Genomic DNA, 14,605 nt, shown 5'->3' on the forward strand with positions numbered 1-14,605 from the left:
GGCAATTGTAGTTATAAAGATAATAGATTGAAATTTCAGTATTCAGTTTAAAATAAGAGCCACTACTTTTTAATTGTTTTTCATTGTTCCATTATTTTAAAATGGATAGCTTGTAAAAAAAAAAAAATTGTGTCCATTGCACTGTAGTGATAAAGAATACATCTTTTCCTTTTTATGTGCAGCATGATCAAGAAAATTTGAATATCATCATTTTTTAGTAGCCTGTGACTCAGAGGTAGTCAAACTTCCAGTCTCTCAACTGAGATCACTAATAACTGCACCTATCACAGTTACTCCGTTTGAAACTGTACTTCTGGAAGTAGTTTCCTAATTGGAAGCTCAATGCTCAGCTCATTAACATATTATCTGGGCAGGCTGCTAGGAAACAGTTGAGAGCTGCTTTCTGAGCCTTTGATCCTGTGGTACAGGTAGAGTTCCTAAAACCAAGATTCAGCCTCTTGTTTTGCAATCAAAGCCTGCCCTGGGGGCCACATATGTGTAGTTGGGCCACCAGAACCACAGAGGACTTGCCCTGTGTTCCTCACCTTGGGACTTTCTATCAGCAGAGTTCCACTAGGTGCTGTCTTTTCATTTAAGAGGTTGATAAGGAAACCTGACCACTGCTTCCATGACCCAAGTCACCACGTGCTTAAACAGGGCTTTCTCATGGCAGAGGCAACCGGGTACCAGAGACGCTTGTTCCACTTTTCTTTAAGGTACGCCAAGGAAAGCACATTGGGCCCAGAATACAACTTTTCAACACATTGTCTTTATAGGGCCTGGAGGAGGAGTCGTTTGTTAAATTAATCCTACTGAGTAAAAACCTACCATCTTGTTTGATAATGTGTGTCTTCCTCATGACACTTGAAGCTCATGAAGATAAAGTCCACATTTTTCCTTTTGTTCACTACAGTATACACAATGCCTTTAGCATAGTGCTTAGTGCGTGGTAGGAAATTGATATTTATTTGTTGAAATACTTTTAAAAATTATAACATACATTTGTGTGAGTAGTTACTTAACTGTTATTATGCAGTATAAACTCACTGGCTTGTTATGAGTCTTGACGTCCACCCGTATAAAGAGAGCCAGATTACTGCTGTATAAAGTCAGCAGTATTTTTACTCTCAACAACTCATAACTTGTTTTCAGAACTTTCAAAATAATGGCTCTAGTATGATGACATATTTAAAAATCAATTTCTCCATTTTACCCAGAGTTTCAAACATTTCTTCTTTCTGAGATTGTTGTGGGCAATTAGGGACTGGTGTTTGTTCATTAGCCTCCTTAGTTTTGGACTTTGAATTTGCAAGGTTTTAATCACCTAACTAGTTGTGGCTTATGTCAGCTCTATCTCAGTTTGTACTCAGAGTCAACTCCCCATGCCTGCAACTTGCGTGACCCAGCAACTCTGTGGAGCACCATGCTTACATAGGGTAGTGGTTTTATATTCCTCTCTGAGTGGCCCCTGGCAGAAATGGAAACACTTATCACAGAGTGGACAACAGATCTAGGATGCACACTCCATTCGGGAACAGATTTCTCCTTGTCTTGATTTCTGCCCAGGTGGACACAGGCCTTCAAATCTGAGGATTATTATTTTGAGGATTTATTTGGCATCTGTGAAGTACTGACAGGGTCCCCTGTACTGAATAAAACATAGTAGGCCACATGCTTCACTTTCCCACTGGGCTTAGCGTGGAGGTAATTATGGTTCTGGGTTTTGTGCATGTTTGGAATTTAAAACTGTTGCTTTGTCAGTGTGTTGATTTTATGGTCAGTCTCAAGAGTAAGTAGATTTCAAAAACACAGCCAGTTAAGAGGAGAGTTGGCTGACTGTTAGATAGAAGTATCTGGATAATAGTAGTATTCGTCCCACAAGATGGTTCTGAAAGAAGGGTTATAATTGACTTAAGCCATTTTTTGCTGCCTGTTCTTTTAAACATGTGGCTGGAAAGCCTCTTCTGGCCTCTTAGCTCAAACGCTCAAACATATTCTGTAACAGTCAGGCAGCCTCGTCCAACACAAAGAAAGTATTGTACTTCATCACTTGCCTAGGTTTTTCTACAAGATCAAAAGTGAAAGCTGTTTCCATTTGAATTGGAAATAGTAAACGTTCTCTTGATAGAACTTTTTAAGATTTCTCTGTGCATCATAAGCAGGACACAAAGAACAATTGGATTGTATCTCCTTAAAGTAGTAAAAATGGAATAAGACTTATTGTTTCTGAAAATGTCACAGGCTGATATCAAGGAGGTCATCAAACTGTTTAGTTGTATAAGACACAGTACTCAGAGATGAAATAAGATTTAGGAGTACAGTTGAATCCTACAGACTGAGAGTTTTTGATACTTTCGACAAGGGTGTTTTATAAGGAAAGAATTTCTAAACCAACTAACTCATCAGGTAAAGACACTTACAGAGGGTATTTACGTGACTTAAGAGGAAGAAGTGACTATAATCTCTTAAATGTGTTAGAAGTGTCATTTTCATAATAGTAATATGTAAAAGCCAAATATTCCTAAAAGGAATTTATTAGACAAGGTTTTATTATATAATTAGAATTTGTAAACAAATGTGACAGAAACCTTTCTTTTTCAAAATACTGTATAATTATTTACACTAGAAGTTTGCATCTTATGTCTACCACACCCTCTCTGCCTCCATTTATAGGTCCTAGTAATGACCCCAGGCACAAAGCAGAAAAAGGTGAGGGCCACCTACCTGGTATAGTAAATTTGTTTTTTTCCATTACAGCAGGTCCAGAATATAATGATATGCCACTGAGGAAAGGAGAGATGAGAAGGAATTGTAAGAGTATGAAACTGTGTCATTCTGTTGTCTCTCAAATGAATGTCTCTCAGTTGTATACAGATTATATATCTGGAAAAGAGTCTTTGGACGTTGACTATTGCTACTGCAAGTAAGATTCTGGTGAGAGAGACAAAGGTCACTGCTATGGAGGTAAATACGAAGAACTCAGGGTCCTGGGAACCCAGTCCAGTTATCAGGGGTCCTTGATGTGTTTCGCTGGCATAGGCAGAAAGGTGGGGGTGAGCAGAGCAGCTCCTGAAAAATAATAGGAATGGGCTTTGAAAGAAGATAGTTCAGTGTTTGCAAAGAGAAGAATAAACAAGCACATTTGGAGGTGGGAGAGGCCACCACAGATTCCATGTCTGAACCTGTACCTTTGATCTCATCTTGGCCCAGGAGCCATGTCAATTCAGAGGATGCCAAGGGCAAATGCTTGTAGGGTTATTTGCCTGAGTACCTTTAGTTTGGCACTGATAGGGTAGGAATCTCGGGGAAGTTGCACCCCCTACTAGAAGAGAGCAGCTCAATGCAGTCATTTCTTCCTGTTTTTCTGCAGAGGGAGATCTGTGGGCTAGAGATGGTGGGTAATGCTCTGTACTATTCAGGACAGTGTTATAAACTGGACTTGTTGAAGCTATTCACCGGAAAGCCATGTAGTGAAACGTAGAAAATATGTATCTGAGACCACAGTATACCCTTCTTTATGGCTAAGGACGTGGGGAAGAGCCTCTCGGTGAGGACAGGCAAGGTGTCTGTCTTCGGTTAGTTTCATGAGCAGTCTGCTGTGAATGCAGTAAGGTCATCAGCGTCTGTAGATACTTGTACCTGCTCTTCTTTATTCATGAAACTTTTAATAGTTGTTTTTGATAGTACATAATTTATGTTTTCCACATCAAGATGGACCTTATTTTCCAGAAATTCTTCTTTTTGCTTTATTTTTTTTCCTGAATTGTGAATTTCCTGGTCACTCCAAGGATGAAAGAAGTGGCCTGCAAGGGACAGAGAAATGTTCAGGCCTTTTTTAAGATTTCAGAGGTACATCTTTGAATGTTTCACAGGGACCTGCTTTTTGTTGAGCAATATGAAAAAGGTGTGAGGTGATGAAGTCTCAATCAAAAAGAGCAAGAGATGCAGCCTCCTCCTAAAATTTAATGTCATCATTAGTTGTAGTGACTTGTTGGGAAGCCCTAATAGGCTTGAATGTCGATCAGGTTCCATATCCTGAATGTTACTGGAAATAGAGCAGGAAACCAGGCTTCCAGGGGAGAGGAAGCACCCTAGAAGACTTCCTCTGATAATTCAGGGCCATGAAACCCACCCCCACTGAGGGTGCATGATGCCTGTTAGATCACGAGCCCCACCGTAGCAGACAGAGAGCCCCCGGGAATAATGAGACAGGCCCCAGCAACCCCAGGAGCTGCCCTGGCCTCAGGATGGAGAGAATGACTGAGGTTGACACAGTAAATTTAAAGAGCACAATAAAGTGACCTGGGGGGTTTGTTAACTGAGGCTCCTCTTTTCCCTTGGAGTCTACTTTTTTGCTTTTATTTATGAAGTGTTCTGATAACTTCTGTCTAAATTTTCACTCCCAATATTATTTAAAAACAAAGGATCTTTTAATAAGAGTTTACCTCTTAAGTACTTGCCTGTGAAAGAATTAACGACTTAGATGGTCACTATATTGAAAATAAAAATCTGACTCTCCATGTTAAGAACAGAACTGGAGAAATATGTATACACTGCAAAACAATCAAGGACTCCAGTCTCAGACCAATACTCATGGCTTGTTTCAAATTCAAAGTGGAAACACAGTCTCAGAACTGGGAATTTTGTTTGAAAAAAAAAAAAAAAAAGAGCAGTGGAAAGGCATTTAGTACAGGGGTTAATTAAGGGCAGGGACTCTGAAAGCAGATGCAAAATTTAAATCATGGGATTGTCTTCAAGTTAGTTAGCCACGCTGTGGCTCAGTTGTTTTCTCTGTAAAATGAGGATAATAATGACATCTACCCACAAGGTTAAAAAAAATGTTTGAGGTTTTTACTCTGAGTTCGAGTCCTACTCTAAGAGCTGCGATATGACTGTAGACCATGCTCGTCATCTGTATATAAAAGTTGAGAAAGTGTTAGTCTCTCAGTCCTGTCCGACTCTCTGACTCTTTATGACCCCATGGACTATAGCCTGCCAGGCTCCTCTGTCCATGAATTCTCCAGGCAAAAATACCAGAATGGGTAGCCATCCCCTTCTCCAGGGGATCTTCCCAGGAATAGCACCCTGGTCTCTTGCATCACAGGCACATTCTTTACCATCTGAGCCACCAGAGAAGCCCATATGTAAAGGGAGAGAGGATAAAATAAAATACCAGCGTAAGCAACAGCAATGTGTGCTCTACGCTACTAGTTATTTAAAAAGTGATGCAGTTCTCCATCTGGGGGAGGGTTTTTTGGGCTGGACAGTAAGGGTCCAATGTTTAGACTTCATGAAAGCCTAGATTGCCTGAGTTTTCCATCTGTCTTTTGGAATGCTGTGCTGCTGTCTATTACTTAACTGAAAGGGTTTTGCCAAACCCAGATCATTTGGAAAATAAAAGCAAAGCTCCAGATAAATATTAAGGCATGAATTTCCAACTGGTTTTGAAAGGAGGAACTACTTTTCACTTTTCATTTCTCAGAAAGCTTGGATAACGAAAGTATTTGATGGGAGCAGGGGGAGGGAGGTAGGGGAGGTTGGTTAGTGGAAGGGGAGCTGGTGAGAGAAAAATTGTAATAGTGGAGTCCTTGGAATGGTGGGAAGGTAGGGATGGGTAAAGATTAAAAAAGAAAAGTTTGGAAGAGGCACTATACCTTCAACATTGGAAGTCTTGGTAACTTTTGCAGTAACGAGTTGGGAAATGAGAATTGGGAAGTGGCAGTCACTTGACTTGGAAAATGCCATTAAATTTCTATCTAGTGGATGGACAGATACTGCCAAGGTGCGCCAGACACTCCTAAGTCAAAAGACACAAGCTGTTCAGTTTTTATTTTCAGTCAAATCTAATTATTTGAGTAAATGAGAGTTGAGGAACTTTGGTAATAGGTAGAGGAACCTCATATCGATTTACCAGTGTGAGGTTTATTCACTTATCTTTAATTTGTTGTTTCGGTGTTGTATAATTAAAATCTAAGAGTCTGTAAGTATGGTGAAATAGAGGTATGCAGGGTGTGCAAGCCGAAACGTTTATATGTTATTGTTGCATTTCATAGGTTTAGTTTATTTTAAATGTGGCAGAACAGCCCTCTGTGTATTTATTTTCCAAAGGTGAGTCTTTTTGTGAAGCAGAGAATACTTTTCTCATACTAGTGATGTTGGATTCCAATTTTATGGCTTTTTAAGGTTCCTGAAATGACTTTCTAATAACTGTAAATAGCTGTAAAGTCTAAAATGACTCTCTCTATATAATGGATTCATAATCTGAGGCAATGGATCAGTAGTAACCAAAACAAAACAACAACAAAAAACACAGGTCCCAAACCAGTAACACCATGGACCCTTTCTTTGGCACATACAGTATTATAAAGTTCCAAATTAGTTGTTAACTGATTTAAGACTTCACTAACAGGCCGTGCTCAACTTGTTTTGAAGGATCAAAGGCTCAGTTTGAGTGCATTCCTCAGAGGCAGCAAAGATTCCCCGTCTCCTTGACCCAGTTTACTTTTTTTACATCTGCTTTATTGTTCACACTGCATATGCTGTGGTGGAATTTGAACCTGAGACATCTGATTTACACTTAGCTTCATGATACTCACCAATGGAACATGTTTAAAACATTGAATTAACTAATCAACTCAGATGAATGACTAGTTTGAATAATAAGAATTTTGCTTTTGTTTTTGTTTTTCGTCTTTCTTTGGTAGTAGTTAATGCATACTGGTAATCAGTTTGCATTGTTAACTCTTCAGTTAATTTGGAAGATGCTTAAAATAGCCTAATCATTATCTAGAGATTAATCTTTAATCAGATGCCTTTTTACAAAAGATATAACCTTTTATGCAATCTTAAAAGACTATATCCTTTAATAAAAAAAAGGTTCTAATTAGAGACATTGTCCTGCTGTTCCTAAGTAGTAATAATTTAGGAACAATTCATGGGCTAAGGGATTATATAAATTTTCCAAAAATTATAGATACTGATGATAAAAATCTAGTGCAGAAAGAAAAACTTTTAATAGTTCAATGGGAAAAAAAAAAACTATAGCAAGCAAATCATTCACAAGTTAAAACCAGAGAAGATACTTTAGAAAAGAATTTGCATTTACTTCCTTTTACAAATATGCTATTTTTCTGAATTCTCACTTAAAAAAATAGACTCTGATGCTGGGTTTACATATCCAAATATATATCATTTTTTTTAGACAATCTTGTGTAAAAAACCCAAGAAATTCTTGTTCCCATTTTAGAGGTACAGAAACTGAGTTTCAGATATGTTTGAATCACTTGCTGGAGGTACCATAGCTAGTTAGCAATGGAACGAGCCATAGAACTCTTTATTCTGAGTTTCAGTCCAGAGCTCTTTCCACTGCATTACCCAGGCCCTCAATTTGCAGCAGCAGTTTTGCCAAAGTAACACAGAAATAAAAAGTCTAGTCCCAAAGGTGCTTCAATGCTAAAATATGAGATGTGATTTAAATTAATTGTCACGTTCTGTGGTGAAGAAATGAAAATATTATTCAAGTTTAACCTTTGAGACAAATTCAAATAAACTCAGCCAAATACTTGGAGAAAATTCCCTAGAACTGCTCCAGGGAAGGTGAATCAAATTTAGCCAAAACCATCAGCAATGTCCTACTGCTGTTTCAAGTAGAAGCCATGCTGCTTTGGGTACTGCACTGTTTGCCATTTCTTAGAATGTATTCTTGTAGCAAGCACCCTGCTACACAGTGCTGGTTTGTGCAGAAATTGCTGGGTTCTTTCTAGATATCTCCACTTTTTAATTGCTTAAGCAAATGAGTAAAAAACAAGTGACGCTGCAGTCAGACTAATAGACTCCTTGGATTTCCTGATTCTTATATTTTTTATGGATTGATCGATATAAGTGAATAGTGAACACAGAACTGGATTGCAGCCATTCTGCCTTCTAAGATCTTAAGACCTATGTTGTCTAGTAGAGTGGGTAAGAGTTTATTCTCAGAATCAGACATTTCCAGGGTAAGAATATGGCTTTCCATTCTCCAGCTATGTGAAGAAGTTGCTTAATCTCTTTAAGTTTTATTTGTTTATTTTAAAATGTTTATTGATTTTATAACTCAGCCATGAAATATATTAGAGGTCAAAGATATGGCAGCATACAAAGAAAACAAAAATTTCTTTCCTCAAGGGGCTTCCATTTTAATGGCTCAATATCACTGAATGTTAAATGAAGATAATCATTTCTCTCTATTGGAGAATTCCTGGGATCTTATAAAATTAGCTCTGACCTGGAAATACACTATGCACATGAGATGCTCTAATCTCTGCCTTAAAACAGGTTAAATAATGGGTTTTTAATGATCACAAATTTCAATTCCAGTGTATCCTCCTGTATAATTAAGCTGTGATCTTTCTGAAAATCCATGGGAAAAACCCAAATAGAAGTCAGCAGGAAGTATATCAGCAATGAAAAATGTTGATTCACCATCTCTCTCTCTCTTTTTTAACTTTTTTATTTTGAAATTATTTTAGACTTCAGAAAAGTTTCAAAGATAGTATAGAGAGGTTAGTATACCTTTCACCCAGATTCCCCTAGTGGTAATATCTTACCTAGAAATCAATACTAATGATGTACATAAATTCGACTATAGGCATTATAGACCAATTAGAAAAAAAAAACAAAAAACACTAATATCCTTCTCTTCTGGAATCCAGTCCAAAAATAGCACATTGCATTTAGTTGTCATGTTTCCTGAGTCTGTTAGTTCATCAGTCTTTCCTTGTCTCTTATGACCTTGCTATATGTGAAGAATACCGGTCAGATAGAATGTCCCTCAGATTGCTTCTGTTTGATATTTTTTCTCATGATTAGATTGAGGTTGTGCATTTTGGCAAGTATAGCAAAGAAGTGATGTAATCTTCTAAGTGTACCATACGAAGGGGCACAAGATGTCGACATGTTTTACTACTGGTGATACAACCATGATCACTTGATTAAGTGGGTGTCTACCAGGTTTTGTCTTTGTAATTTATAACATCTTGGAGGAGATACTTTGAGAATTTTACCCACTAATTTTAGCATCCATGGGTAGGTTTTGCTTGCAGTGGTGTTCCATTAGTGATTACTCTGCCTCATCTCCTCTACATTTATTTTAACTATTCTTCTGTAATGAAGAACTGTCTCTTGTCTTTCATTTGTGTATTTATCCAATTATTATAAATGTATGGATTTTTGTTTTATGCTGTGGTTATAATCCAGTAATTCTTTTTTTTCAAATTGTTCTATTTTTGACCATTAGGATCTTTTTTGGCTTAATTCCTGTCCCTTTTGACATGTGTCCATCTAATTTTGAATACTTTACTTTCTGGCATCATATGCCTCTCTTTACTTATAAGGGGAGGCAGTTGGGTACTTTGAGAGTGTAACTTTTATATTTTTTTAATGCTAAAACAAGTAAATATTTATCCTATAAGACTTTATTCAGGAAAGATTAATGCCAATGGATGTCTTTGCTTCACATTGAACCAAGCGCTTAACTGTTTTGAAACTAAACTAACCATATTAAAGAACCTGAGTTTTCCTGTATTCCTCACTTTACATAAGGGTGATTGTTTAAGCACATCAGTATACCACCATTTAAATAATTCCTGATCTCCATTTTCCTCCCTAAGTAAGAGTATCACAGTACCCCATATACAGTGATGTGTATTTTGGTTATAAAATGACTGAGAAGTGTATGCCTCTGATGTTTCTCACCAATACTCCTTAGTTCTGCTGGATCAAGGAGTGTGGGATTAAGCTAAACAAAATGCTATTTCCAGAAATCTGTTAGGCGGACTTTTGTCTCTCATATATTTTAAGAGAATGGGAAAAACACATCCACTCTTGTAGAAAAGAGACTTTAGAATAATTTGCTTGCAGTCTCTACCTTTTTCTAGTTTCAGCAAACTAGGGCCCATGGGCCAGATTGAGTCAGTTGTCTAGTTTTTTACAGTCCACAAGCTATTTTTTATAGTCTCACATGGCTGCATTTTATAGCTATATGACTCTCTACATAACATCCTCAGTTTTTTCCTCTGGACTCTCAAAGCCTACTATATATAGCCTCTTAAGAAAATCCTTCCTCTTTTCTAGAAGTCACTCCTCCTTACTTTGCACATACTGTTCCCTCTGCCTAAAACACTTTTCTCTAGTTTGCCCTATTGACTGATACCTACTTGTCCTTTGAGTCTCAACTCCAGGATTCTTTTCTGCAGTCTTTCCCTGACCTACCACAAAGAAGCAGGTATCTGTCTTCTGACTGCTTACACTGTGGACATGTAGTATCATGTACATCTCTTCTCTGATTTACGGGTGTGCTGGAGCCATTTATGTACATCTCTTCCCAGTTCCATATTCAGTGATATCACACCAGTATCTTGAAATTGTCCTTTTGACCTCTTGAGAGCAGGACATTTAACTTTTCTAACACCCCACTGCTTATCACAATGGTTTTCTTTACTTTTTTTTTTCTTTTCCATGACTCCATCATCAAAGTCAGAACTACTTAAGGATTGAGACTGGATTTTATTAATTTTTATATTCTATAGTGGCTTATATATAGTAGACAAAGGATGCTTTCTGAATTGATGCGAAACTGAGTGAATACTATATCCATGGGGAAAAAGCCTTTTCTGTAATTATTTCTAAATCTGAAGAATAATATCAGTAAATTAACTTAGTGGCCTGGAACTAATGTAAATCAGAGATGTTCTCTTAAAGTAACCATATTTCAGATCTTCAAGAGAGAATGAAGAGTTAGAAAAGTAGTAAAATAAAAAGAGATTGAATAACAATAGAGTTTTCCAACTGAAGGCATTCCTAAAAATTAGAAGTTCCAGAATGCTGGTGGCATCCTGGAATAAGTCTTCAAGGCTTTTGATTCATGATGCAGCCTTTTTCTGCTGCTCTGGCAGCCTAGAGTTAGAGCACATTTGTCAAAGGAAGCTCCATCTCTCCTAGTCTATATTTTCTCCATTTCTCCTTCCTTTCTTTACTTTAGGCTAGGGAAGAGGGCGGCTGTAGAGAGTCTGCAGGGAAACTAGATTCATTTTTTTCCTAAAGTTATTGGTAGAAAATAGAAGATGAGTGGAGAAAGGGAATAAGAAAAATATGTCTTGGTCAAAATTAAACATGGCAGGAATATATTAACCTAAGTGTACTTGCTGGGACATTATAACTTCAAAAATCCCACTTTTTCTGACCAGTGTGATTTGACCAGTAAGGATTTGGTACAAGAATAACACACACACCAAGATTCCTCCTATATCAGTCAGGGTGCTGGATTCCTTTACTTTGTCTCTATGGCTTCTAATTATGAAAAATAATTATTTTTCAAAGGACAGAATGATGCCCTACATATCTGAGTCAATCACTTTCCAGAACTCCTGGGATCCAGGTGACTCTTGAGTTCTCCTACTATGAACGAAAACTCAATTCTCTAATTATTTCCTCTTGTTTCTCTCAAATTAAGTTAAGAAAACATCTCATAGGTGTAATATAGTACATGTACTCTAAAAGTAAGCAAAGTGAGGCATATAATTTATATCCTAAGTCAGAAAAGTCTCAATTATCTTTGATCACAGAGGAGAACCTAAAGGGAACAGGCTATATTTCTACAAAGTAAAGTTTCCTGCAGTCAGTGGAGAAACTGAAACTGGAAATCATTGTTTCTCTGTCTAAACTCAATATCTGAATCTTTCAAAACTGTTTCTCAATTATTTTAATACATAGTTCTTTCTCACCCTATTTTGACAAAATTTGAAATTCTTGTTTTGTGGTATTTGAAATTCCTATTCTTTGAAAACAATAGATCTGTCAAATATGAATTTTTTTTTTCAGTAACATACAATTTGTTTCTCAGAAAGGCATTTTCTTGTTACTCCCACCGTTGAGAATCATTGCAAATGATCAGTTGGTCTGTGGTGAGTAATCATTTTTCATTGCCCTATTGCATTCAGAATAATAATGGTAAATATGTAGACTGTCTTTTTGTTTGCATGACTTACTCTGTATTACAGAAAGCAGCTGGAGTATGAATTGTTCAGGGTTAAAGTACACTGCTTTCCAGTTTTTAAGTACAGAAGCTTTTTGCAGTCCCAATACCCATAAGTGCTACTAAAACTGTTTCATGAGTTTAGTCCCCAGATCTTCAGGCAGTTCAATAGTCCATGCTGTCTCAAAGTGAAAGACAGACAGTCCAAGTGATGGTGTTGCCAAGGCAAGAGGGTTGTATTTGGCTTCTGATTTGAAGGACAGTCTAGCTACTGTGAAAAGCCTGGGAATTTGACTTCTGTTATAATTGGATCAGATCTTTCCAGCAGCTCCTTGAAGGGGATATTAGTTTCATATGGAACCTGCAGTTCTTCCAATTTGAGCCTTTGATCGTACAAATAAATGTTGAAACGCTGATGCTGATCCTAACATGCTAATAGAATTGGTGACTGGATTTATATTCAAGCCTGTGAAAGACAAGGGAGGAGGCAAATAACTAAGTGGGCCATTTACTGAGGAGGCAATGGTGCTGGTCTAAAGATGATCAAAAGATTGTTTAAGGTTAAGATTTCTGGGAGATTTACTTTTATTACTAAACTAATAGCCACCTGTATTATCCTAAAATCTGAAGTTGCTTCTGACCTGTGAACCATCAAGCTGCCCATTTCTTGAGGAAATGTTTTGTGGTGTTAGCAACCTTTTGGAGGTATCTGCGCCATTGCTATGCTTATTCACCATGTGGTTAAAGCTGATGCATCTGAAAAGTATGTGGAATCCCCTTTCAAAATGTATTATATTTGATGACTATGCTACAGGATATAACCATCCACTCAGGATGTATTCAAAATTAGATATGACATGTAGCTCTTTTTAAATAAACTTTTTAAAAATTATACTTTTAGGTTTATAGAAAAGTTGCAAAGATAGTAGTTTATATATACCCAGTTTCCCCCATTGTTAATGTCTTACATTAGTGAGATACATTTGTCTCAACTAATGAAACAATATTGTTGCATTATTACTAACTGAAGTCCTTTCTTCATTCCGGTTTTCTTAGATTTTGGCCAGTGTATTTTTTCTGGTTCAGGATACCATCCAGAATACCACATTATGTTTAGTTTTCTTGTCTCCTTAGACTCCTCTTGGCTCTAACTGCTTCTCAGACTTTCCTTGCTTTTTATGGCTGTGATGATTTTGAAGAGCAGTGGAATGATATTTTCTAGACTATCCTGGATTTGTTTATCTGATGTCTCTTTTATGATTATACAGGCATTATGGATTTTGAGGAGGAAGCCTACATAGATAAACCTAACATATACTAACTAGATTGAGTAGTATGCATTACATTTCCTCATTGTGAAGTTACTTCTCTTTCCACCTTCTCACACTGTACTCTTTGGAAGGAAGGCTACATACAACCAACATTTCTTTGAGTGGGAGTATCTACATAAAGAATTTGGCATTTTCTCTACAAGATAGTTGTCTATTCTCTCTCATTTATTTATTTATTCAATTACTTATTTTTATTACTATACACTCACAGGTATTTCTCACCAATGCAATGTTATTTTGTTGCTTAAGTCGTATCAGCTTTGGCAATTGGAGTTCATTGAGTTTATTCTTATGTCTCTTTGACATATCTTCTCACCCTCCACCAACATTGTTTAGCCTTCATTGTTTTCTTACACTGAAAGATCTCTGGCAGTCTGAGATCACCTAACATTATCTTGTTTGTATATTCCCTGACTCAGTTCTACAACTAGCCATAGCTTGGGATTTAAACATCAAAATCAAACACTAGTCAACAATTCAAATATCTGTGGCCATTTTTCAATCTTCATTACTCATTTCTGTAAACTCTGTTTGTAGTTAAAAGCTTCTATTTGGTTGGTAACAGATTATTTTTCAAAGGCAAATAACTTGATAGCTTTTAAAATCATAATTGAAGATGTATTACTCTAATCCTCCCTGTTATGTGTAACTTGGCTGATTCAATAAAATGTCATCTGACTGAATCACAACCTTAAGAAATCATCCCTGGCTGAAATAGGAGAGTCAAATTACTGTATGGAATAATTCTGCATCCTGGCGCAAAAGACTAGTTATCTCGGAAAAGCAGAGATCCCAAATAATGAAGGAGCAGCTGGGACCTAGAACTGTACCTGGGCTATAATTTCAGGACCTGGAAAAAAACAGAAAAAGAGACAAAAAGACTCTGTTCAGCATTGTCAACTTATTTATTACCTGATTGAAAATACAAAAATAAAAGTGATATCTAGTATCTCACTTGGGAATATATTATTAGAAGAATCCCACACAATTCTCAAGGAATATGATACAGAGTTTTGTATGCATTTAAAATTCAGCTTAAAAGAAAAAAATAAGTTTTAAAAAAATTACATCCCACTACTATTTTCGGGTGGTGGTCAGGGTGGGGGATGTTGGGGAAGAAATTATAAATAGTAAATCCCTTTAAATTGTTGTTCAGTCATCCAGTCTTGTCCAACATGGACTGCAGCACGCCGGGCCCCCTGTCCCTCACCAGCTCCTGGAGTTTGCCCAAGTTCGTGTCCATTGCATCAGTGATGCCATCCAG

The sequence above is a fragment of the Oryx dammah genome, unplaced genomic scaffold, assembly GCF_014754425.2.
Source record: "Oryx dammah isolate SB20612 unplaced genomic scaffold, SCBI_Odam_1.1 HiC_scaffold_18, whole genome shotgun sequence".
Lineage (NCBI taxonomy): Eukaryota > Metazoa > Chordata > Mammalia > Artiodactyla > Bovidae > Oryx > Oryx dammah.